Genomic DNA, 25855 nt, shown 5'->3' with positions numbered 1-25855 from the left:
TACGTTTTCTTTCGAATCAGCGTGGTTTGAAAGAGAAAGATTTCTGGATCTAATAGCAAGAGAATGGGCAAAAGATTCAGGAGGGAGAATGAATGTTGAGCATTGGAAAAATAAAATCAGGCATTTGAGGCAGTTCTTGCGGGGTTGGGCTAAACATCTGAGTGGGATTTATAAGGCTGAGAAGGAAAGGCTCCTTTTGCTTATTCAATCCTTAGATTTAAAAGTTGAGTTCTCCATCTTAGATACCAGCGAGCTGGAAACTAAGTGGAGGCAGAGTTAAGATTGAAAGAACTGCTCCATGAGGAGGAATTGAAGTGGGCACTGCTACGTCTTGAGCCTGCATTGGTTTTCCTTGAAGAGGAAAGGGTGATGCAGCAAAGTAGCGTAAGTATTTCCCCTAGTTTTTGATAACCAAGGTATCAATCCGGTAGGAGGCTCCTCAAAAGTCCCACGCACCTACACAAACATACAAGAACCTCCCAACCAACGCAACAAAGGGGTTGTCAATCCCTTTATGGCCACTTGCGAAAGTGAGATCTGATACAGATAATATGATAAGATAAATATTTTTGGTATTTTTATGATATACATTGGAAAAGTAAAGATGCAAATAAAAGTAGATAGTAAACTTATATGATAAAAGATAGACCCTAGGGCCATAGGTTTCACTAGTGGCTTCTCTCAAGATAGCATAAGTATTACGGTGGGTGAACAAATTACTGTCGAGCAATTGATAGAAAAGCGAATAATTATGAGATTATCTAGGCATGATCATGTATATAGGCATCACGTCTGTGACAAGTAGATCGACTCCTGCCTGCATCTACTACTATTAATCCACACATCGACCGACTCCTGCCAGCATCTAGAGTATTAAGTTCATAAAGAACAGAGTAACACATTAAGAAAGATGACATGAGGGATAAACTCATGCAATATGATATAAACCCCATCTTTTTATCCTCGATGGCAACAATACAATACGTGCCTTGTTGTCCCTGCTGTCACTGGGAAAGGACACCGCAAGATTGAATCCAAAGCTAAGCACTTCTCACATTGCAATAAAGATCAATCTAGTAGGCCAAACCAAACTGATAATTCGAAGAGACTTGCAAAGATAACTTAATCACACATAAAAGAATTCAGAGGAGATTCAAATATTTCTCATAGATAAACTTGATCATAAACCTACAATTCATCGGATCTCGACAAACACACCGCAAAAAGAGTTACATCAAATAGATCTCCAAGAAGATCGAGGAGAACTTTGTATTGAGATTCAAAGAGAGAGAAGAAGCCATCTAGCTAATAACTATGGACCCGAAAGTCTGTGGTAAACTACTCACAACTCATCGGAAGGGCCTTGGAGATGATGTAGAGGCCCTCCATGGTCGATTCCCCCTCCGGCGAAGCACCGACGAAGGCTCCAAGATGGGATCCCACGAATACAGAAGGTTGCAGCGGTGGAATTAGGTTTTCGTGGTCTATTCTGATGGTTTCAGGGTACGTGGGTCTATATAGGAGGAACAAGTAGGTCGGTGAAAGCTCGAGGGGCCCACGAGGGTGGGCGGCGTGCCCACACCAAGGGGGCGCGCAGGGCACCCTTGTGGCCGCCTCATCTGTTGCTTGACATCCACTCCAAGTTCCCTGGATCACGTTTGTTCCAAAAATATCGCTCCCGAAGGTTTCATTCCATTTGGACTCCGTTTGATATTCCTTTTCTTCGAAACACTAAAATAGGCAAAAAAAAACAGCAATTCGGGTTGGGCCTCCGGTTAGTAGGTCAGTCCCAAAAATGATATAAAAGTGTAAAGTAAAGCCCATAAACATCCAAAACAGGTAATATAATAGCATGGAAGAATCAAAAATTATAGATACGTTGGAGACGTATCAAGCACCCCCAAGCTTAATTCCTGCTCATCCTTGAGTAGGTAAATGATAAAAACGGAATTTTTGATGTGGAATGCTACCTAGCATAATTCTCAATGTAATTTTCTTTATTGTGGCATGAATGTTCAGATCCAAATGATTCAAAATAAAAGTTCATGTTGACATAAGCAATAGTAATACTTCAAGCATACTAATAAAGCAATCATGTCTTCTCAAAATAACATGGCTAAAGAAAGTTATCCCTACAAAATCATATAGTCTGGTTGTTGCTCTATCTTCATCACACAAAGTATTTAATCATGCACAACCTCGATGACAAGCCAAGCAATTGTTTCATACTTTAGTAATCTTAAACTTTTTCAACTTTCACACAATACATGAGCGTGAGCCATGGATATAGCACTATATGTGGAATAGAATGGTGGTTGTGGAGAAGACAAAAAAGGACAAGATAGTCTCACACCAACTAGGCGTATCAACAGGCTATGGAGATGCCCATTAATAGATATCAATGTGAGTGAGTAGGGATTACCATGCAACGGATGCACTAGAGCTATAAGTGTATGAAAGCTCGACAAAAGAAACTAAGTGGGTGTGCATACAACTCGCTTGCTCATGAAGACCTAGGGCATTTTGAGGAAGCCCATCATTGGAATATACAAGCCAAGTTCTTATAATGAAAAAATCCCACTAGTATATGAAAGTGACAACATAGGAGACTCTCTATCATGAAGACCATGGTGCTACTTTGAAGCGCACGTGTGGTAAAAAGGATAGTAGCATTGTCCCTTCTCTCATTTTCTCTCATTTTTTTATTTGACCTTTCTCTTTTTTTTGACCTTTCTTTTTTTTATTTAGTGGGATCTTTGGCCTCTTTTTTTTTAAAGTCCGAAGTCTTATCCCGACTTTTGGGGGAATCATAGTCTCCATCATCCTTTCCTCACTGGGACAACGTTCTAATAATGAAGATCATCACACTTTTATTTACTTACAACTCAAGATTACAACTCAATACTTAGAACAAGATATGACTCTATATGAATGCCTCCGGCGGTGTACCGGGATATGCAATGAATCAAGAGTGACATGTATGAAAATTATGAAGGTGGCCTTGCCACAAATACGATGTCAACTACATGATCATGCAAAGAGCAATATGACAATGATGATGCGTGTCATATGAATGGAACAGTGGAAAGTTGCATGACAATATATCTCAGAATGGCTATGGAAATGACATAATAGGTAGGTATGGTGTCTGTTTTGAGGAAGGTATATGGTGGGTGTATGGTACCGACGAAAGTTGCGTGGCACAAGAGAGGCTAGCAATGGTGGAAGGTGAGAGTGCGTATAATCCATGGACTCAACATTAGTCATAAAGAACTCATATACTTGTTGCAAAAATCTACAAGCCATTGAAAACAAAGTACTACGTGCATGCTCCTAGGGGGATAGATTGGTAGGAAAATACCATCGCTCGTCCCCGACCGTCACTCATAAGGAAGACAATCAATAAATAAAATTGTGCTCCAACTTCATCACAAAGCGGTTCACCATACGTGCATGCTATGGGAATCACAAACTTCAACACAAGTATTATTTAAATTCTTTATCACCCATCTAGCATGACTTTAATATCACCATCCCCATATCTCAAAACAATTATCAAGTATCAAATTGGTCATAGCATCCAATTCACTTTCTATGATAGTTTTTATTATACCCAACTTGGATGCCCATCATTCTAGGACCAATTTTATAACCATAGCAAATACCATGATGTTCTAAGAGACTCTCAAAATAATATAAGTGAATCATGAGAGATCAACAATTTCTACAAAATTAAGCCACCGCCATGCTCTAAAAGATATAAGTGAAGCACTAGAGCAAAAATTATCTAACTCAAAAGATATAAGTGAAGCACATAGCATATTCTAATAAATTCTAATCAACTGGGCTTCTCCCAAAAGGTGTGTACAGCAAGGATGATTGTGCTAATCTAAAAAGCAAAGACTAATATCATACAAGACGCTCCAAGCAAAACACATACCATGTGGCGAATAAAAATATAGCTCCAAGTAAAGTTACCGATAAACGAAGACGAAAGAGGGGATGCCTTCCGGGGCATCCCCAAGATTAGGATTTTGGTTATCCTTGAATATCTTGGGGTGCCATGGGAATCCCCAAGCTTAGGCTCTTGCCACTCCTTATTCCATAGTCCATCAAATCTTTACCCAAAACTTGAAAACTTCACAACACAAAACTCAACAGGAAATCTCATAAGCTCCGTTAGTGCAAGAAAGAAAAACCACCACATAAGGTACTGTAATGAACTCATTCTTTATTTATATTGGTGTTAAACCTGCTGTATTCCAACTTCTCTATGGTTCATACCCCCAATACTAGCCACGGATGCATCAAAATAAGCAAACAACACACGAAAAACAGAATCTGTCAAAAACAGAACAGTCTGTAGCAATCTGTAACTCTCGAATACTTATGGAACTCTAAAACTCCTACCAAAATAAGAAGTCCTGGGAAATTTGTATATTTATCTACAGAAAAAAGAATCAACGCAAAATCACGTTTCTGTGTATTACTAAAATTATATTCATGCGCACAAAGTTTCTGTTTTTCAGCAGAATCAAATTAACTATCACCGTAGGTTATCCTATAGGTTCTACTTGGCACAAACACTAATTAAAACATGAAAACACATCTAAACAGAAGGTAGATGAAATATTTATTACTAAATAGAAGCAAAAAGAAAAAAACTAAAATAAAATTGGGTTGCCTCCCAACTAGCGCTATTGTTTAACGCCCCAAGCTAGGCATAAAAGCGAGGATAGATCTAAGTAGTGCCATCTTTGGCACTCAATTCATAAGTAGCTTACATGATAGATTCATAAGGTAATTTAACTTTCTTTCTTGTAAAGTGATCCGTGTCTTTCCTTAATGTAAATTGGAATCTAATATTCCCTTCCTGCATATCCATAATTGCACCAATCGTTCTAAGGAAAGGTCTACCAAGAATAATAGGACATGGAAGATTGCAATCTATATCAAGAACGATAAAATCTACGGGCACATAATTCCTATTTGCAAAAATAAGAACATCATTTATTCTTCCCATAGGTTTCTTAATGGTGGAATCCGCAAGGTGCAAATTTAAAGAGCAATCATCAAAATCATGGAAACCTAGAATATCACATAAAGTTTTCGGAATCGTGGAAACACTAGCACCGAAATCACACAAAGCATAGCACTCATGATCTTTAATTTTAATATTTATAGTAGGTTCCCACTCATCATAAAATTTCTAGGTATAGAAACTTCCAAATTAAGTTTTTCATCATAAGATTGCATCAAGGCATCAACAATATGTTTGGTAAAAGCTTTATTTTGACTATAAGCATGAGGAGAATTCAACACGGATTGGAACAAGGAAATACAATCTATTAAAGAACAATTATCATAATTAAATTCATTGAAATCCAAGATAGTGGGTTCAATGCTATTTAAATTCTTGACCTCTCCAATCTCACTTTTACCAAATTTAGCATCAAGATCTAAAAACTCTGAATCATTGGGACTCCTTTTAACTAAAGTTGACTCATCTCCAGTCCCATAATTATTAAGATTCATATTGCAAAACAAGGATTTAATAGGGGACACATCAATAACTTTTAGATCTTCATCATTATTTTCATGGAAACTAGAAGAACACGCTTTTACAAAGCAATCTTTCTTAGCACGCAATCTAGCGGTTCTTCCTTTGCACTCATCCATGGAAATTCTCATGGCTTTGAGAGACTCATTGATATCATGCTTAGGAGGAGTAGATCTAAGTTTCAAAGAATCAACATCAAGCGTAAGTCTATTAACGTTCCTAGCCAAATCATCCACTTTAAGCAATTTTTCTTCAAGCAAAGCATTAAAATTCTTTTGAGATATCATAAATTCTTTAACACTATTCTCAAAATCAGAGGGCATCTTATTAAAATTTCCATAAGAGTTGTTGTAGGAATTTCCATAATTATTATAGGAATTACTAGGGAACGGTCTAGGATTAAAGTTTCATCTATAAGCATTGTTACCAAAATTATTCCTACGAACAAAATTCACATCCATAATTCATTATTATTCTCAATCAAAGTAGAAAAGGCATATCGTTGGGACCAATAGGAGCACTCTTATTAGCAAACAATTTCATAAGTTCATCCATCTTTCCACTCAAAACATTAATTTCTTCTATAGCATGCACTTTTTTACTAGTAGATCTTTCGGTGTGCCATTGAGAATAATTAGCCATAATGTTATCAAGGAGTTTAGTAGCTTCTCCTAAGGTGATTTCCATAAAAGTGCCTCCCGCGGCCGAATCTAAAAGATTTCTAGAAGCAAAATTCAATTCAACATAAAAAAATTGTATGATCATCCACCAATTCAAAACATGAGTAGGGCAATTGCGAATCATTAATTTCATTCTTTCCCAAGATTGGGCAACATGCTCATGATCAAGTTGTTTAAAATTCATAATATCGTTCCTAAGAGATATGATCTTAGCGGGAAGAAAATACTTAGAGATAAAAGCATCTTTGCACTTATTCCATGAATCAATACTATTCTTAGGCAAAGACGAAAACCAAACTTTAGCACAATCTCTAAGTGAAACGGAAATAACTTCAATTTCACAATATCATTATCCGTATCTTTCTTCTTTTGCATCTCACACAAATCAACAAAGTTGTTTAGATGGGTAGCGGCATCTTCACTAGGAAGGCCAGAGAAGTGATCTTTCATAACAAGATTCAATAAAGCAGCATTGATTTCACAAGACTCAACATCATTAAGAGGAGCAATCGGAGTACTAAGGAAATCATTATTATTGGTATTGGAAAAGTCACACAATTTGGTATTATCTTGCGCCATCGTGACAAGCAATCCAACACACAAGCAAACAAAAAGGCAAGCGAAGGAGAGAGGAGATTGGGAAAGACAGGGCGAATAAAATGGCAAGGGTGAAGTGGGGGAGAGGAAAACGAGATGCAAATGACAAATAATTGCGAGGGAGATGAGTTGGTGATGGGTACTTGGTATGTCTTGACTTGAGCGAAGACATCCCCGGCAACGGTGCCAGAAATCCTTCTTGCTACGTCTTGAGCCTGCGTTGGTTTTCCTTGAAGAGGAAAGGGTGATGCAGCAAAGTAGCGTAAGTATTTCCCCTAGTTTTTGATAACCAAGGTATCAATCCAGTAGGAGGCTCCTCAAAAGTCCCACGCACCTACACAAACGAACAAGAACCTCGCAACCAACGCAATAAAGGGGTTGTCAATCCCTTCACGGCCACTTGCAAAAGTGAGATCTGATAGAGATAATATGATCAGATAAACATCTTTGGTATTTTTATGATATGGATTGGAAAAGTAAAGATGCAAATAAAAGTAGATAGTAAACTTATATGATAAAAGATAGACCCTGGGGCCATAGGTTTCACTAGTGGCTTCTCTCAAGATAGCATAAGTATTATGGTGGGTGAACAAATTACTGTCGAGCAATTGATAGAAAAGCGAATAATTATGAGATTATCTAGGCATGATCATGTATATAGGCATCATGTCCGTGACAAGTAGATCGACTCCTACCTGCATCTACTACTAGTACTCCACACATCGACCGACTCTTGCCTGCATCTAGAGTATTAAATTCATAAAGAACAGAGTAACGCATTAAGAAAGATGACATGATGTCGAGGGATAAACTCATGCAATATGATATAAACCCCATCTTTTTATCCTCGATGGCAACAATACAATACGTGCCTTGCTGCCCCTGCTGTCACTGGGAAAGGACACCACAAGATTGAACCCAAAGCTAAGCACTTCTCCCATTGCAAGAAAGATCAATCTAGTAGGCCAAACCAAACTGATAATTCGAAGAGACTTGCAAAGATAACTTAATCACACATAAAAGAATTCAGAGGAGATTCAAATATTTCTCATAGATAAACTTGATCATAAACCCACAATTCATCGGATCTCAACAAACACACTGCAAAAAGAGTTACATCGTATGGATCTCCAAGAAGATCGAGGAGAACTTTGTATTGAGATTCAAAGAGAGAGAAGAAGCCATCTAGCTAATAACTATGGACCCGAAGGTCTGTGGTAAACTACTCACAACTCATCGGAGGGGCCTTGGAGATGATGTAGAGGCCCTCCATGGTCGATTCCCCCTCCGGCGGAGCACCGACGAAGGCTCCAAGATGGGATCTCGCGGATACAGAAGGTTGCAGCGGTGGAATTAGGTTTTTGTTGTCTGTTCTGATGGTTTCAGGGTACGTGGGTATATATAGGAGGAAGAAGTAGGTCGGTGGACGCTCGAGGGGCCCACGAGGGTGGGGGGCGCGCCCACCCCAAGGGGGCGCACCGGGCACCCTCGTGGCCGCCTCCTCTGTTGCTTGACATCTACTCCAAGTTCCCTGGATCACGTTTGTTCCAAAAATATCGCTCCGGAAGGTGTCATTCCATTTGGACTCCGTTTGATATTCCTTTCCTTTGAAACACTAAAATAGGCAAAAAAACAGCAATTCGGACTGGGCCTCCGGTTAGTAGGTTAGTCCCAAAAATGATATAAAAGTGTAAAGTAAAGCCCATAAACATCCAAAACAGGTAATATAATAGCATGGAACAATCAAAAATTATAGATACGTTGGAGACGTATCAGGCACTGCAAGCTAAAGTGCGCAAAATCGTCCAAGGGGGTGAGAACACACAATTCTTCCACATGATTGCGAATGGCAAGCACCGAAAGAAGAGAATCTTTTAGCTTGAGCAAGATGAGGGAACAATATTAGGGCAAGAGAACGTAAAGGCATATATCACCAATTACTACAAGCAGCTGTTTGGGCCTCCTGAGGACAATTTTGTCTCTTTGGATGAGTCGAGGGTTGAGGATGTTCCTCAGCTCGCAGTTGATGAGAATGATATTTTAACAGCCCTATTTTCGGAGAAAGAGGTGTTTGAAGCAATTTCCCAAATGAGAAATAATAAAGCCCCTGGACCGGATGGTTTTTCGGCGAAGTTTTATGAAAAGTGTTGGCACATCATTAAGGGGGACTTGCTTCCGATGTTCTAGGATCTTTTCTTGGGTTAGTTGCAGTTGTTTCATTTGAATTTTGGTACTATCACTCTGCTTCCTAAGAAAGCAGAGGCTGTGAGGATTGAGCAATTTAGGCCGATCAGTCTTCTTAATGTTAGCTTTAAAATCTTAACCAAAGTTGGGATTAATAGGCTTACACAGATTGCGCACTCCGTGGTCCAGCCGTCCCAAACTGCTTTCATGTCAGAGAGAAACATCCTAGAAGGGGTTGTGGTTCACCATGAAACGCTCCATGAAATCCACACGAAAAAACTAGATGGGGTGGTTTTCAAAGTGGATTTTCAGAAAGCGTACGACAAGGTAAAATGGCCATTTCATCAGCAGGCTTTGCATATGAAAGGATTTGATCAGACCTGGAGAGACCAGGTAGATTCGTTCACGTAAAAAGGGAGTGTTGGAACCAGGCACACAAGGGTCCGCGACAAGGAGATCTGATGTTGCCTATTATGTTCAACATAGTCATTGACATTTTGACAATCCTAATATAGGAAGGGCCAAGGATGATGGTCAGGTAGGTGGCCTCACCCCGCATTTAGTTGAAGGGGGAGTATCTGTCCTATAGTACGCTGATGATACTATTATCTTTATGGAGCATGACTTGGCTAAAGCTAGAAACATGAAGCTAGTTTTATGCTTGTTCGAACAATTGTCGGGGTTGAAGATTAATTTCCACAAAAGTGAGTTGTTCTGCTTTGGAAGAGCTAAATAAGAACATCAAGCTTAGAAAGAATTGTTCAGGTGTGAATTGGGATCTCTACCCTTCACGTATTTGGGTATACCAATCCACCATCGCAATCTTTCTAACAAAGAGTGGAAGTGCATTGAAGATAGATTTGAGAAAAAACTTAGTTGCTGGAAGGGCAAGCTTATGTCATACGGAGGACGATTGATTCTGATTAATTTGATCCTCACAAGTATGCCTATGAATTTATTGTCTTTTTCGAAGTGCTAGTTGGAGTACGGAAAAGGCTAGATTTCTATCGACCGCGCTTCTTCTGGCAGAGTGATGAATTAAAAAGAAAATACAGACTAGCTAAGTGGGATATCATTTGTCAGCCGAAAGACCAAGGGGGTCTAGGCATTGAAAATCTAGAGGTGAAGAACAGATGTCTTCTCAGCAAATGGATGTATAAGTTATCTGTAGAGACGGATGCCACTTGGGCACAGATTCTTCGTAATAAGTACCTACAGTCCAAAACCTTGTCCCAGGTGACGGTAACACCGTCTGATTCGCCTTTTTGGAAGGGCCACATGCAAGTGAAATCAGCCTTTTTCAATAGGACAAAAATTGTAGTTGGAAATGGTACTTCCACAAGATTCTAGGAGGATACATGGTTAGGGGAGACACCCCTTGCAATCCAATATCCTTCTCTCTATAATATTGTTCAGCGAAGAGAAGCTTACGTTGCAATAGTATTACAGTCAAATCCTCTTAATATCCAATTCAGGAGGATGCTAGTGGGAACCGTTGGGAAGCTTGGCTACATCTTGTGAGAAGATTGATGGATGTCCAACTCTCTCAATAGCCAGATCAGATACGCTGGAAACTAGCTAAGAAAGGGGAGTTTTCGGTTAAATCCATGTATTTGGATACCATCAACACTAGCGTTATCCCTAGTTCGAAACATGTTTAGCAAGTCAAAGTGCCTTTAAAAATCAAAGTGTTTATGTGGTTTGTCCACAAACAAGTCATCTTAACTAAAGACAATTTGGCGAAGCGAAACTGGACGGGTTCCAAAAGATTTAGTTTTTGTGATAGCGATGAATCCATCACACACCTCTTTCTTGATTGCCCTTTGGTAAAGACTTTGTGGAGGTCGGTCCACATAGCGTTTAATATAACTCCTATGAATTCCATCAACATGTTATTTGGGACGTGGCTTGATGGGATTGATGTAGTAACAGCGAGACATATCCATGTAGGAGTATGTGCTTTACTATGGGCAATTTGGAACTTCAGAAACGATTTGGTTTTTAACAGAACAACAAATATTCATTTCTTGCAGGTTATCTTCAGGGCCACTACACTCATCCGTATGTGGTCGCTACTCACTCCGACGGAGGCCAGGGAGCATTTGGTTACTGGATCTATCCGATGGGAGACAGTAGCGCGGGCTATCTTCAACTGGTTTGGATGGAGGTCATGTAATAGGATAGGTGTTTAGTTTCATATCTGTCTTTTGCCGGCCGATTGTGGCTGTCCATGTTTCTGCTTTCGTGCTCTTTGTTGAGCACCTGTTCTTTTGTTTGAGACTACGAGACTTTTGTTGAACCTTTTACTTATCAATAATATGGCCTTATGCATCTATCTGATGCAGAGGCCAGGGAAAACCCCCTTTCGAAAAAATGATCACCATTAATCTTACTGCATGATTGTTTTCATGACCTCTAAAGAAAAATTATCCTAAAAGTTGAGTGCAGCTGGACGGACCTCAATCCATTTGAGCCAAGAAAAGTAGATGCGGGCTGTCCTAAATCATTTGAGATATGAATAGTAGATGGGAAAGGGTTGAAATATTTTATGCAGCAACGGTTACTAAATGGTAGGAATCATGTGTTTTTTGCAGTAGTTCCTAAATGATAACCTCCAAGTGCCTAATTTCATATGTAATAGTTTGCCAGACAAATTCATAATGCAATCAAGTTTCTGGTTGTAGTATATTCGAACATTTGTTTTGAGGGAACAAAATTCTCCCAGTTGTCTTCAATTAATGAACAATAACAATGGACATGCTTTGTGAGACTATTGGTCTTAAGCATAAAAAGACATGCAAGTGATATCCATCAATTAATGCAGTGGACAGCATTCAGTTGGAGTTGTGGCTATGGACAGCGTCCAGTGAAGCTGAGCTGAGCTGAGCTCCGCCCCCGCTCCTCGCATCTCCACGGCGTCGCAGGCCACTCCAGCCGCGGCGGCCACCAGCCCCGTGACTGCCCACAATGGCCCCCTCCCCGTCACTGCCATCAACGCCCGTCGCCCCTCCTTCGGACCGCTCGGCATGGCCTTCGCCTGGATCTTGGGGAGATCCATCTGCATCCTCTGGTCCATCCGAGGTCCCAAAGTCGCTATTGTTGCCCCGCATCCCATCCCCGGATCCGCCACGTATCCTGCTCCGGGGCGAGTGCTCCCATGCCGTCCCCCCCTTCCCAAGTGGATCTGGACGCGTTTCCCCCTTCTGGGCAACCTTAGCTCAAATCCATTGTGGTTATCCCCTCCCCGGCTGCCGACCACCCCTCTTCAGGCAATGAGGACGGCTGGAGCACTTACCACTCGCGGAAAAACCGGCGTGCCATTCAATCTTCGTTGGCTCCTCCAGCTCACCGGCGCGCCCCCCGGCGCCTTGAATTTAATGCTTCCGTAGGAAGAGCGGCCTTCTTAAGGCGCTTCAAGGGGCTCTGCCTTCATTGTCTCGGCACAGAGCATCGCCACATCGACTATAGAGATCTTCTTTGTTGCATCTACTGCAAAAATCCAGGCCACTTTGGTCGGGAGTGCCACCTCAACCCGCACAACCGCCCTACCGGTGGCCCGGTGCGCCCCAGGGTGCCGGTGCGCGAGCGCCTCCGTTTCCCGCCCTCGCCCCCCTGCCAGCCCCGCCTGCATCCATGGCCGCCAACCGCCACTTCCACACCAACCCTTCCCGCTGCCCACGTGAGAGCCACAAAGTCATCATCTCCATGCCAGCTATGGAGCAGTAGGAGTCCATCCTCCGTCACCACGTCGTGCTGCTCACCGCCGTCGACAAGACGCGCCCCACCAACCCCATGGCCGTTGGCAAGGCCCTTGAGAAGCAGCTGCACATCCCCCCGCACCTCCTATGGGTCACATACCACCACCCGGAGGATTTCTTTGTCCGCTTCAACCTCCCCGCGCACCATGACCTAGCTGTCCGCCAGGGCTTGGTCACTGTCGACGGAGGAGTGCTCCGGATCAAGCCCTGGCACGAATACGACCACATGACCCACGACAACTTCAAGCTCCATGTCAGGGTGGTCATTGAACACCTGCCAATGCAGCTCTGGTCGCTTGAGGGTGCGGAGGAGGCCCTCGGCGACCGGTACCGGATGGATCGCCTCGACAGCAGAACCTACGAGCAAGGCCACACGAAGACGTTCGACGCTTGGGTCTGGGTGTGGGATGTCGCCCACATCCCGACCAAGCGCGGTGCTGGCAGAATTGAAGAGATGTACGGCTTCTCTCCTTCGAGCCGTGACGTTGCGCCTCCGCCGTGGGTTTGCCGCAAGGACCAGCTCATCCACGTCGACATCATCAAAGACTGGACGCCGCTGTCCCCGCGCTCCTTCTCCTCCCCGTAGAGCGACATTCCATCCGCATAGTCCGATGGTGACACCAGGCCATTCCCGGCAACCTACCCTAGCACCTGGGTGATGAAGATTGAAGATGGGCAGGCTCCTGAAGATCAAGGTCGCGCGCACCGCCCCAGGCCAGTCGTGGCTAGCACTGGCTGTCATGGCATGCCATTTGGTGGCCCCAGACGCAGCCATGATGGCGACAATGGAGGAGGCCGGCGCTCCTGGAAGGACACCCTTCTGGGGTGTGGGCGCTCCTCCCATGAGGCTGCTGCGGCGGTGCAGCCGCAGCAACGCCAGCGTAGCCTCATGCCCACGAGCCGGTATGGCCATCATCACCACCGACACAACTCCTCCAAGGACAAGCAGGCGTCGTCCGCACATGCAGGGCTCCCCCCGCCAACAGAGGCCACTTCAAAGCACGCTCCCCCAGACCCGGTGGCTGCATTCTTCAATGGCGAGGCGGCGCTGGCCCCCACTCCCCCGCCCCCTCCTGCTGCGGCTAATGACGTCGACATTGCAGTCGCCGAGGCGACGGCCGAACCGCTCTGCTTCCCCGACAACCCGAGTAGCAGCAACTCCATGCCGGCTACTGCCCTCTCTTTCCAGGCTTGTTGTGCCCCTGCTCCAGCCACATCTGTTGGGCTGCAGTTGGGCATAGTCACCCAGAGGGTTCAGCAAATGGACATCCAAGACCAAGACGGTGTTGCGACTCCTCGCCGTCTCTTCGCTGATGTCCCAGCGCCACTGCCGCCCCCGCCACGCCCATCTGCTCCAAAGAAGATGTGGACTGCTTCTACTCCAGTTCGTCAGAGCGGCCGCCAGGCCAGCAACCGCACGGAGGTGCTGGTGGCGCACCGTGCAACTCTCCGCATCATCCGCGACCTTGGGCTATTGGGGCCAAATGACAAGATGACTCCAAAGACAGCCAAGGCCCTGATCAACAAGTTTGATGAGCCACTCATAGAAAACGACATCATCGGCCTGGCAAAGCTCACACGTCAGGATCCTGTGGCTCTTCGCATTGATGCCGGCCTTGCTGGCCCCGACGGAGCTCCCCTCGGGGACGAAGCTTAGATTATGTCGCTACATCTTAGATGTTCTCTCCAGAGGCGGTCAGTCCACGACTGGCTTTAAGTTAGGACCCATGATTAGTGCTTGTACAGAGGTTCAGTCTCCATGTCGATGGGAGTTGGGGCCTATTGGTGGTCGTCGACATGCCACGGTTGTAGCTGATGTGTACTTTTTCTTCATTAGTAGATTTAGTCTCTAGAGAATCCTCAAGTGTCCAAATGAGTAACATCAATTGTGCGATCATGTCCTGGAATGTCCGGGGACTGAACTCGGCGGCAAAGCGGGAAGCAGTTAGAGAAGTAGGGGCTGCGCAGCAGCTCGCTGTCCTCTGCATCCAGGAAACTAAGATAGATACATGGACTCAAGCCATGGTTAGCAAGGTGGTAGTTGGATGAAAGATTGCGTAGTTTTGTTGGTGATAGGCTCTAGGGGTGGCATCGCGATCTTCTGGAATAGAGACCTTGTGTCTGTCTGCTCCCAGGCCGTCGGTCAGTTCTTGATCACGGCCTCTGTTACTGTAATTAGCTCGGCGACTAGTTTTGTGCTCACCACAGTCTATGGCCCCTCCGACGGCAACAACAAAGAGGCTTTCTTCGCTGAATTAGCTAGCACGACCCCCTCTTTAGGCACTCCATGGCTCACTAACGGTGATTTAAACGTCATCTACGAGGCTAGAGACAGAAATAACCACAATCTAAATAGAAGGATGATGAGTAGGTTTAGAGCGGCTTTAGACTCGGCGGCACTGAAAGAAATCAAATGCAAAAATAGGAGGTTAACTTGGAGTAACGAGAGGGAATCGCCCATGTTAGTTAGCATCGACAAGTTCTCTGTCAACCTAGAATGGGAGGCCTGCGTCCACATCATGCTCGGATCACTGCCCTTTGATCCTAGCCAGCGCTACCACTGCTCCAAGGCGGGCAAGATTTCATTTTGAAGGTTTCTGGGTTAAGTTTTCTCATTTCAGAGAAACTGTGCAGCGGGCATGGTAACGCCCTGCCACACAATCTTGTGCCTTCAGCAGAATTAAAACAAGGCTTGAGAGGGTGGCCAAAGATCTGAAGATTTGGAGCTGCAGCCTGTTCAGTGACACCAAATTGCAGTTTCACATTGCTTCGGAGATAATTCTGAGATTTGATGTGGCGATGGAAAAGTGTCAGCTAACTCTAGCTGAATTCAGCCTCGGAAAGCTCTTGAAGCAAAAGATCATTGGCCTTGCTGCTGTTGAAAGAGCTCATCAATGCCAGGCCTCTTGGATAACATGGCTCAAGGCTGGAGATGCAAGCACTGCCTTTTTCAATGCCAAGGCCTTCTCAAGGAAGAGAAAAAATTTCATACACTCCTTGCCGACTGATGACCATGTGGCCATCGAGCATGATGAGAAGGCCAACACCATCCACGAACACTTCAACAGGATCATGGGAGCTGCAGAGCCCATAGGATGAAACATTAATTGGGCTGGATTAAACCTGCCAACGATCCAGTCCGATGATCTCGACGCCCCTTTCACGGAGGCCGAGGTCTGGAACGCAATTCTGGCCTCGCCGACGGAGAAGGCGCCAAGGCCTGACGGTTTCAACGGGCAGTTTTTCAGGAACTGTTGGGACATCATAAAACATGAGGTGATGGCAGTTTTCAACCAATTCCATAGCTTGTCTGGAGCCAATTTTGAGAAGATCAATTCTGCTTTTGTGGCCTTGCTGCCCAAGAAAGATGGAGCTGAGTCTGTGGGAGATTTTCGACCCATTAGTCTTATCAACTCCAAAGCAAAGCTCATCACCAAGGTGCTTTCGCTCAGATTGGCAAAGAAGATCGCACCCATCATTTTGCCAGCTCAGAGTGCCTTCCTCAAATCAAGATGCTTGCAGGATAACTACCTTTATGTCAGAAATTCACTTCGATCCCTTCATCGCACAAAGAAACCAGCTCTACTGATCAAACTGGACATTGCTCGAGCGTTTGACTCGGTTTCCTGGGAATTCATCCTGGAACTGTTACAGCAACTGGGTTTTAGCAATCGCTGGAGGGAGTGGATCGCCCTGCTGCTCAGATCATCTTCATCTTCGTTCTTGCTCAACGGCGATCCAGGAATGCCTCTGATCCATCGTCGAGGGCTACAGCAAGGTGACCCCCTGTCCCCGCTGTTGTTCATCCTAGCCATTGACATCCTCCATTGCCTCATAACTAAAATTGCTGAAGATGGCACTCTTGCACCTCTGCCTGGAAGAGAGCTAAAACTGCGCACAAGCATGTATGCTGACGACGCAGTCATTTTGGCAAACCCCGATCGGGAAGGGATTGACAAGCTGCTAGACATCATTGGTCTCTTCGAGGAAGCCTCAGGCCTGCATCTCAACATCAACAAATGTACCATCACGCCCGTAAGATATGATCACATCAACCTCCAGGAGGTCCTCCAAAATTTTGGTGGACGGATCGCTCAATTACCGATCAGATGTTTGGGCCTCCCAATAAGCCTTGGAAGAGCAAGGCTTATTCACTTTCAGTTCATCTTGGATCGCATCCGAGCTCGCCTGGCAGGCTGGAAGGGAAAGCTGATGTCTATCATAGGGAGAAGAGTCCTTGTTCGAAGCATCCTATCTGCAATCCCAACTTTTGCACTCTCTATTCTTCGGCCGCTGATACGTCTCCGTCGTATCTATAATTTTTTTATTGTTCCATGCCAATATTCTACAACTTTTACATACTTTTGGCAACTTTTTATACTATTTTTGGGACTAACATATTGATCCATTGCCCAGTGCCAGTTCCTGTTTGTTGCATGTTTTATGTTTTGCATAAATCCCATATCAAACGGAGTCCAAACGGGAGAAAAACGGACGAAGAAATTTTTTGGAATATTTGTGATATTTGGGAAGAAGAATCAACGCGAGACGGTGCCCGAGGGGGCCACGAGGTAGGGGGCGCCCCTGACCCTCGTGGGCACCCCGTAAGGCGGTTGCTGCTCTTCTTTGTCCGCAAGAAAGCTATTTTTTGGAGAGAAAAAAATCGTGGCGAAGGTTTCAATCCAATCGGAGTTACGGATCTCCGGATATATAAGAAATGGTGAAAGGGCAGAATACCGGAAAGCAGAAACAGAGAGAGACAGAGAGACAGATCCAATCTCGGAGGGGCTCTCGCCCCTCCCACGCCATGGAGACCATGGACCAGAGGGGAAACCCTTCTCCCATCTAGGGAGAAGGTCAAGGAAGAAGAAGAAGAAGGGGGCTCTCTCCCCCTCGCTTCCGGTGGCGCCGGAACGCCGCCGGGGGCCATCATCATCACCGCGATCTCACCAACACCACCGACATCTTCACCAACATCTCCATCACCTTCCCCCATCTATATTCAGTGTTCCACTCTCCCGCAACCCGCTGTACCCTCTACTTGAACATGGTGCTTTATGCTTCATATTATTATCCAATGATGTGTTGCCATCCTATGTGTCTGAGTAGATTTTCATTGTCCTACCGGTGATTGATGAATTGCTATGATTGGTTTAATTTGCTTGTGGTTATGTTGCTGCCCTATTGTGCCCCTGAGTCACGCAAGCGTGAGGGATTCCCGCTGTAGGGTGTTGCAATACGTTCATGATTCGCTTATAGTGGGTTGCTTGAGTGACAGAAGCATAAACCCGAGTAAGGGGGTTGTGGCGTATGGGATAAAAGGGACTTGATGCTTTAATGATATGGTTGGGTTTCGTCTTAATGATCTTTAGTAGTTGCGGATGCTTGCTAGAGTTCCAATCATAAGTGCATATGATCCAAGAAGAGAAATTATGTTAGCTTATGCCTCTCCCACATAAAACTTGCTATCGGTCTAGTAAAGTAGTCAATTGCTTAGGGACAATTTCACAACTCCTAGCACCACTTTTCCACACTCGTTATTTACTTTATTGCTTCTTTATCTAAACTGCCCCTAGTTTATATTTACGTGCTCTTTATTATCTTGCAAACCTATCCAACAACACCTACAAAGTACTTCTAGTTTCATACTTGTTCTAGATAAAGCGAACATCAAGCGTGCATAGAGTTGTATCGGTGGTTGATAGAACTTGAGGGAATATTTGTTCTACCTTTAGCTCCTCGCTGGGTTTGACACTCTTACTTATCGAAAGAGGCTACAATTGATCCCCTATACTTGTGGGTTATTGATGTCTACTACACAACCTTCTTCTTGTAGACGTTGTTGGGCCTCCAAGTGCAGAGGTTTGTAGGACAGTAGCAAATTTGCCTCAAGTGGATTACCTAAGGTTTATCAATCCGTGGGTGGCGTAGGATGAAGATGGTCTCTCTCAAACAACCCTGCAACCAAATAACAAAGAGTCTCTTGTGTCCCCAACACACCCAATACAATGGTAAATTGTACAGGTGCACTAGTTCGGCGAAGAGATGGTGATAAAAATGCAATATGGATGGTAGATATGAGTATTTGTAATCTGAAAATATAAAAACAGCAAGGTAACAGGTGGTAAAAGTGAGCGTAAACAGTGTTGCAATGCTAGGAAACAAGGCCTAAGGTTCATACTTTCACTAGTGCAAGTTCTCTCAATAATAATAACATAATTGGATCATATAACTATCCCTCAACATGCAACAAAGAGTCACTCCAAAGTCACTAATAGCGGAGAACAAACGAAGAGATTATTTTAGGGTATGAAACCACCTCAAAGTTATCCTTTCTGATCGATCTATTCAAGAGTCTGTAGTAAAATAACACGAAGCTATTCTTTTCGTTCGATCTATCATAGAGTTTGTACTAGAATAACACCTTAACACAAATCAACCAAAACCCTAATGTCACCTAGATACTCCAATGTCACCTCAAGTATCCCTGGGCATGATTATACGATATGCATCACACAATCTCAGATTCATCTATTCAACCAACACAAAGTACTTCAAAGAGTGCCCCAAAAGTTTCTACGGGAGAGTCAAGACGAAAACGTGTGCCAACCCCTATGCATAAGTTCATTGAACCCGCAAGTTGATCACCAAAAATACATCAAGTAGATCACGTGAATATCCCATTGTCACCACAGATAAGCACGGCAAGACATACATCAAGTGTTCTCAAATCCTTAAAGACTCAATCCAACAAGACAACTTCAAGGGGAAAACTCAATTCATCACAAGAGACTAGAGGGGGAGAAACATCATAAGATCCAACTATAATGGCAAAGCTCGCGATACATCAAGATCATATCACCTCAAGAACACGAGTGAGAGAGAGATCAAACACATAGCTACTGGTACATACCCTCAGCCCCGAGGGTGAACTACTCCCTCCTCATCATGGAGAGCGCCGGGATGATGAAGATGGCCACCGGTGATGGATTTCCCCTCCAGCAGGGTGCCGGAACGGGCTCCCGAGAGGTTTTTGGTGGCTACGGAGGCTTGCGGTGGCGGAACTCCCGATCTATTGTGCTCTCCGATGTTTTTAGGGTATATGGACATATATAGGCGAAAGAAGTCGGTCAGGGGAGCCACGAGGGGCCCACCTGCGCGCGCCTCCCTGCCTCGTGGCCACCTCAAAGCTTCCCTGTCGTCTACTCCAAGTCTCCTAGATTGCTTCCATTACAAAAAGAACTCTCCCGAAAGTTTCATTCTGTTTGGACTCCGTTTGATATTTCTTTTCTTCGAAACACTAAAATAGGCAAGAAAACAACAATTTGGGCTGGGCCTCCAGTTAATAGGTTAGTCCCAAAAATCATATAAAAGTGTATAATAAAGCCCATAAACATCCAAAACAGATAATAAAATAGCATGAATACTTCATAAATTATAGATACGTCAGAGACGTATCAGCATCCCCAAGCTTAATTCCTGCACGTCCTCGAGTAGGTAAATGATAAAAGAAATAATTTATGAAGTGTGAATGCTAGTAGGTGCACAAGTTTGATCAATGATAATTTCAATCACCTTTTCTAGCATCATTATATGTCATAACAGTAGCTCATCTCATAAAACTTCTCACGATCAAGTAACATGCTATTTACATGTTAAAGCATAGACCATAAACTTTCTTGAAAACTAGCAAACTATGTTCTCAGTCATCAAACAATTGTAATTCATCTTATTTTCAGGAAGGGTCTATGTAAGAGCTTTGATTTAGCAAATCTCACATACTCAACTATCATATAGTCTTCTATGATTTCTACCACTCAAAGCATATTTTTAGAACAAATAGCATCCATCGAACACAGAGAAAGATAGGGGCTTAATGTTTCGCCTCCCAACTTACTTATAATATAGATAATTGTCAACAATAATAATTCATGATCAAATATATTTGAATGGCCATATATGCCTAGATCTTTCCCCATCATATGATGCTTGCCAACTAAAGAGTAGGTTGGAATGAGAAGGAATACTACTGACTCTTGCATAAAAGTAAAAGATAGGCCCTTCGCAGAGGGAAGCAGGGATTTGCATAGGTGCCAGAGCTCGAAGCTTTTAAACAAAGATGAAAATAATTTTGAGAGGTATGCTTTCATTGTCAACATAACAACCAAGAGTTCCCAATATCTTCCATACTAGATACATTATAGGCGGTTCCCAAACAGAAAGGTAAATATTTTACTCCCCCTCCACCAACAATCAAACTCCACGGCTCGTCCGAAACAACGGATGTCATCCAACTATCAACAATCCTGGGGGAGTTTTGCTTAAATTATTTGCGATTTTATTTTTGATCTTTTGATCATAGGACTGAGCATCCCAGTTACCAGCCATTTTCTCGTGAATAATGAGCGGAGTCCACTCATCGTGATAATAACCCACCTAGCATGGAAGATACTGACAGCCCCTAGTCGCTACATGAGCGATTCGGGCATACAAAACAGATTATTATTTGAAGGTTTAGAGTTTGGCACATGCAAATTTACTTGGAACGGCAGGTAAATACTGCATATAGGTAGATATGGTGGACACTCATGGAAGAAACTTGGTTCAAGGAATTTGGATGCACAAATAGTATTCCCGCTTAGTACAGATATTTTGGCTAGCAAAGGATTCTAAATAGCAAGCACCACATGTTAGAGGATCCATAACAATATAACTTCTATACAAATATACCCAAGCATAACTCATTATGTTGTCCTCCTTGTCCAACTTTAACTAATTTGCTCGGGTTTGAAAATAATTAATGGGGCTCACAATCAGAGAAGATGTCCAAGATAGTATATTTATATGTGAAACCTCTCTTCCTTCAATATTCTTTCATGAATTGTTCAAGTGACCAATACTATGTTTCTTAACTTTCAATAAATTTTACCACCTCTACTTCTTATATGTGAAGTCATTACTCCCCATGGGATTAGCATATGAAACATATATAATTTCAGATTTATAATATTCAAATCATTCAAGCATTTACTCATAGGATATAAGTGAAGCACACGAGTAAATGACAAACTACTCCAAAAAGATGTAAGTGAAGATCAATGAGTAGTCAAATAATTATTTAGCTATGCGAGGACTCACTCTCATTTAAGTATTTCAGATATTAAGTACTTTATTCAAACAGAAAGCAAATAAAATAAAACAAAATGATGCTCCAAGAAAAACACATATCATGTGGTGAATAAAAATATAGCTCCAAGTAAAGTTACCGATGAATGAAGACGAAAGAGGGGATGCCATCCGGGGCATCCCCAAACTTAGGCTCTTGGTTGTCCTTTATATTACCTTGGTGTGCCTTGGGTATCCCCAAGCTTAGGCTCTTGCCACTCCTTATTCCATAGTCCATTGAATCTTTACCCAAAACTTTGAAACTTCACAACACAAAACTCAACAGAAAACTCGTAAGCTCCGTTAGTATAAGAAAATAAAACCACCACTTAGGTACTGTTGTGAACTCATTATAAATTCATATTGGTGTAATATCTACTGTATTACAACTTCTCTATGGTTCGTACCCTCCGATACTACTCATAGATTCATCAAAATAAGTAAACAACACAATGAAAACAGAACTGTCTGTAGTAATCTGTATCATTCGAATACTTCTGTAACTTCAACAATGCTGAAATAAATTGGTGGACATGAGGAATTTGTCTATTAATCATCTTCGAAAATAATCAACCTAAAAGCACTCTCCAGTAAAAAATGGCAGCTAATCTCGTGAGCGCTAAAGTTTCTGTTTTTTACAGCAAGATCACAAAGACTTCACCCAAGTCTTCCCAAAGGTTCTACTTGGCACAAACACTAATTAAAACATAAAACCACATCTAAACAGAGGCTAGATTAATTATTTATTATTAAATAGAAACAAAAAGCAAAGAACAAAAATAAAATTGGGTTGCCTCCCAACAAGTGCTAACATTTAATGCCCCTAGCTAAGCATGATGATGACAATGATGCTCACATAAAAGATAAGAATTGAAACATAAAGGGAGCATCATGAAGAATATGACTAGCACATTTAAGTCTAACCCACTTACTATGCATAGGGATTTTGTGAGCAAACAACTTATGGGAACAATAATCAACTAGCATAGGAAGGCAAAACAAGCATAAGTTCAAAACTTGAAGCACATAGAGAGGAAACTTGACATTATTGCAATTCCTACAAGCATATGTTCCTCCCTCATAATAATTTTCAGTAGCATCATGAATGAATTCAACCATATAACCAACACCTAAAGCCTTCTTTTCATGATCTACTTGCATAGAAAATTTACTACTCTCCACATAAGCAAATTTATTCTCATCAATAGTAGTGGGAGCAAACTCAACAAAATAAATATCATGTGAAGCATAATCCAATGGAAAATTAAAATCATGATGACAAGTTTCATGGTTATCCTTATTCTTTATAGCATACATGTCATCACAATAATCATCATAAATAGGAGGCATGCTATCATCATAGTAAATTTGCTCATCAAAACTTGGGGGACTAAACATATCATCTTCATCAAACATAGCATCCCCAAGCTTGTGGCTTTGCATATCATTAGCATCATGGATATTCATAGAATTCATACTAACAACATTGCAATTATGCTCATCATACAAAGATCTAGTGCCAAACATTTTATAGACTTCTTCTTCTAGCACTTGAGCACAATTTTCCTTTCCATCATTCTCACGAAAGATATTAAAAAGATGAAGCGTATGAGGCAAACTCAATTCCATTTTTTTAGTTTTCTTTTATAAACTAAACTAGTGATAAAACAAGAAACAAAAAGATTTGATTGCAAGATCTAAAGATATACCGTCAAGCACTCACCTCCTCGGCAACGGCGCCAGAAAAGAGCTTGATGTCTACTAACAGCCTTCTTCTTGTAGACGTTGTTGGGCCTCCAAGTGCAGAGGTTTGTAGGACAGTAGCAAATTTGCCTCAAGTGGATTACCTAAGGTTTATCAATCTGTGGGTGGCGTAGGATGAAGATGGTCTCTCTCAAACAACCCTGCAACCAAATAACAAAGAGTCTCTTGTGTCCCCAACACACCCAATACAATGGTAAATTGTATAGGTGCACTAGTTCGGCGAAGAGATAGTGATGCAAATGCAATATGGATGGTAGATATGAGTATTTGTAATCTGAAAATATAAAAACAGCAAGGTGACAAGTGGTAAAAGTGAGCGTAAATGGTATTGCAATTCTAGGAAACAAAGCCTAAGGTTCATACTTTCACTAGTGCAAGTTCTCTCAACAATAATTACATAATTGGATCATATAACTATCCCTCAACATGCAACAAAGAGTCACTCCAAAGTCACTAATAGCAGAGAACAAATGAAGAGATTATTGTACGGTATGAAACCACCTCAAAGTTATCCTTTCTGATCAATCTATTCAAGAGTCCGTAGTAAAGTAACACGAAGCTATCCTTCCGTTTTATCTATCATAGAGTTTGTACTAGAATAACACCTTAAGACACAAATCAACCAAAACCCTAATGTCACCTAGATATTCCAATGTCACCTCAAGTATCTGTGGGCATGATTATACGATATGCATCACACAATCTCAGATTCATCTATTCAACCAACACAAAGTACTTCAAAGAGTGCCCCAAAGTTTCTACAGGAGAGTCAAGACGAAAACGTGTGCCAACCCCTTACATAAGTTCATTGAACCCCTTACATAAGTTCATTGAACATACATCTAATAGATCACGTGAATATCCCATTGTCACCACAGATAAGCACGGCAAGACATACATCAAGTGTTCTCAAATCCTTAAAGACTCAATCCAACAAGACAACTTCAAGGGGAAAACTCAATTCATCACAAGAGAGTAGAGGGGGAGAAACATCATAAGATCCAACTATAGTAGAAAAGCTCGCGATACATCAAGATCCTATCACCTCAAGAACACGAGAGAGAGAGAGAGAGAGAGAGAGAGATCAAACACATAGCTACTGGTACATACCCTCAACCCCGAGGGTGAACTACTCCCTCCTCGTCATGGAGAGCGCCGGGATGATGAAGATGGCCACCGGTGATGGATTCCCCCTCCGGCAGGGTGCCGAAACAGGCTCCCGAGAGGTTTTTGGTGGCTACGGAGGCTTGCAGCGGCGGAACTCCCGACCTATTGTGCTCTCCGATGTTTTTAGGGTATATGGACATATATAAGCAAAAGAAGTCGATCAGGGGAGCCACGAGAGGCCCACAAGGGTGGGGGTGCGCCCATGGGGGTAGGGCGCGCCTCCTTGCCTTGTGGCCACCTTGAAGCTTCCCTGACGTCTACTCCAAGTCTCCTGGATTGCTTCCGTTTCAAAAATAACTCTCCCGAAGGTTTCATTCCTTTTGGACTCAGTTTGATATTCCCTTTCTTCGAAACACTAAAATAGGCAAGAAAACAGCAATTTGGGCTGGGCCTCCGGTTAATAGGTTAGTCCCAAAAATAATATAAAAATGTATAATAAAGCCCATAAACATCCAAAATAGATAGTAAAATAGCATGAATACTTCATAAGTTATAGATATGTTGGAGACGTATCAGTTATCAAGACCTTTTTCTGGCGCCGTTGCTAGGGAGTCATAGTGTGGGGTGAATATTCTCGTGTGTGCTTGTTTGCTTTATCGGTAAGTAATTTTTATTTGTTGTTCTTAGATGTTTTCTATCTTTAGTTATGGATATGGAACACAAAATACCAAAAATTAGGTGTACTTGCTACTCATGGAGATGGGGAACCTCCTAAAACCCTCGATACTGGTTAGGTGAAAAATATTATGTACTGCTTTGATAATCCTGAGAAAACCCCATTCAATTATGTTATGGGAGACACGTTGGATCAACGTGAATACTTTAGGGATTATCGCTTGACACAAAAAGGAAAACTACTATGGGATCAAATTCATATGTTGCATTGGTATGCTCGGGAACTATGCTTGAGATATGATTATACTTGTTGCTCTAGGATGAAGGCTCCACACCTTCCCTTTTCATGCAAATTTAATGATAAT

The sequence above is a fragment of the Triticum dicoccoides genome, chromosome 6B (genome assembly GCF_002162155.2).
Source record: "Triticum dicoccoides isolate Atlit2015 ecotype Zavitan chromosome 6B, WEW_v2.0, whole genome shotgun sequence".
Classification (NCBI taxonomy): Eukaryota; Viridiplantae; Streptophyta; class Magnoliopsida; order Poales; family Poaceae; genus Triticum; species Triticum dicoccoides.
Note: the sequence above shows the minus strand (reverse complement) of the source record.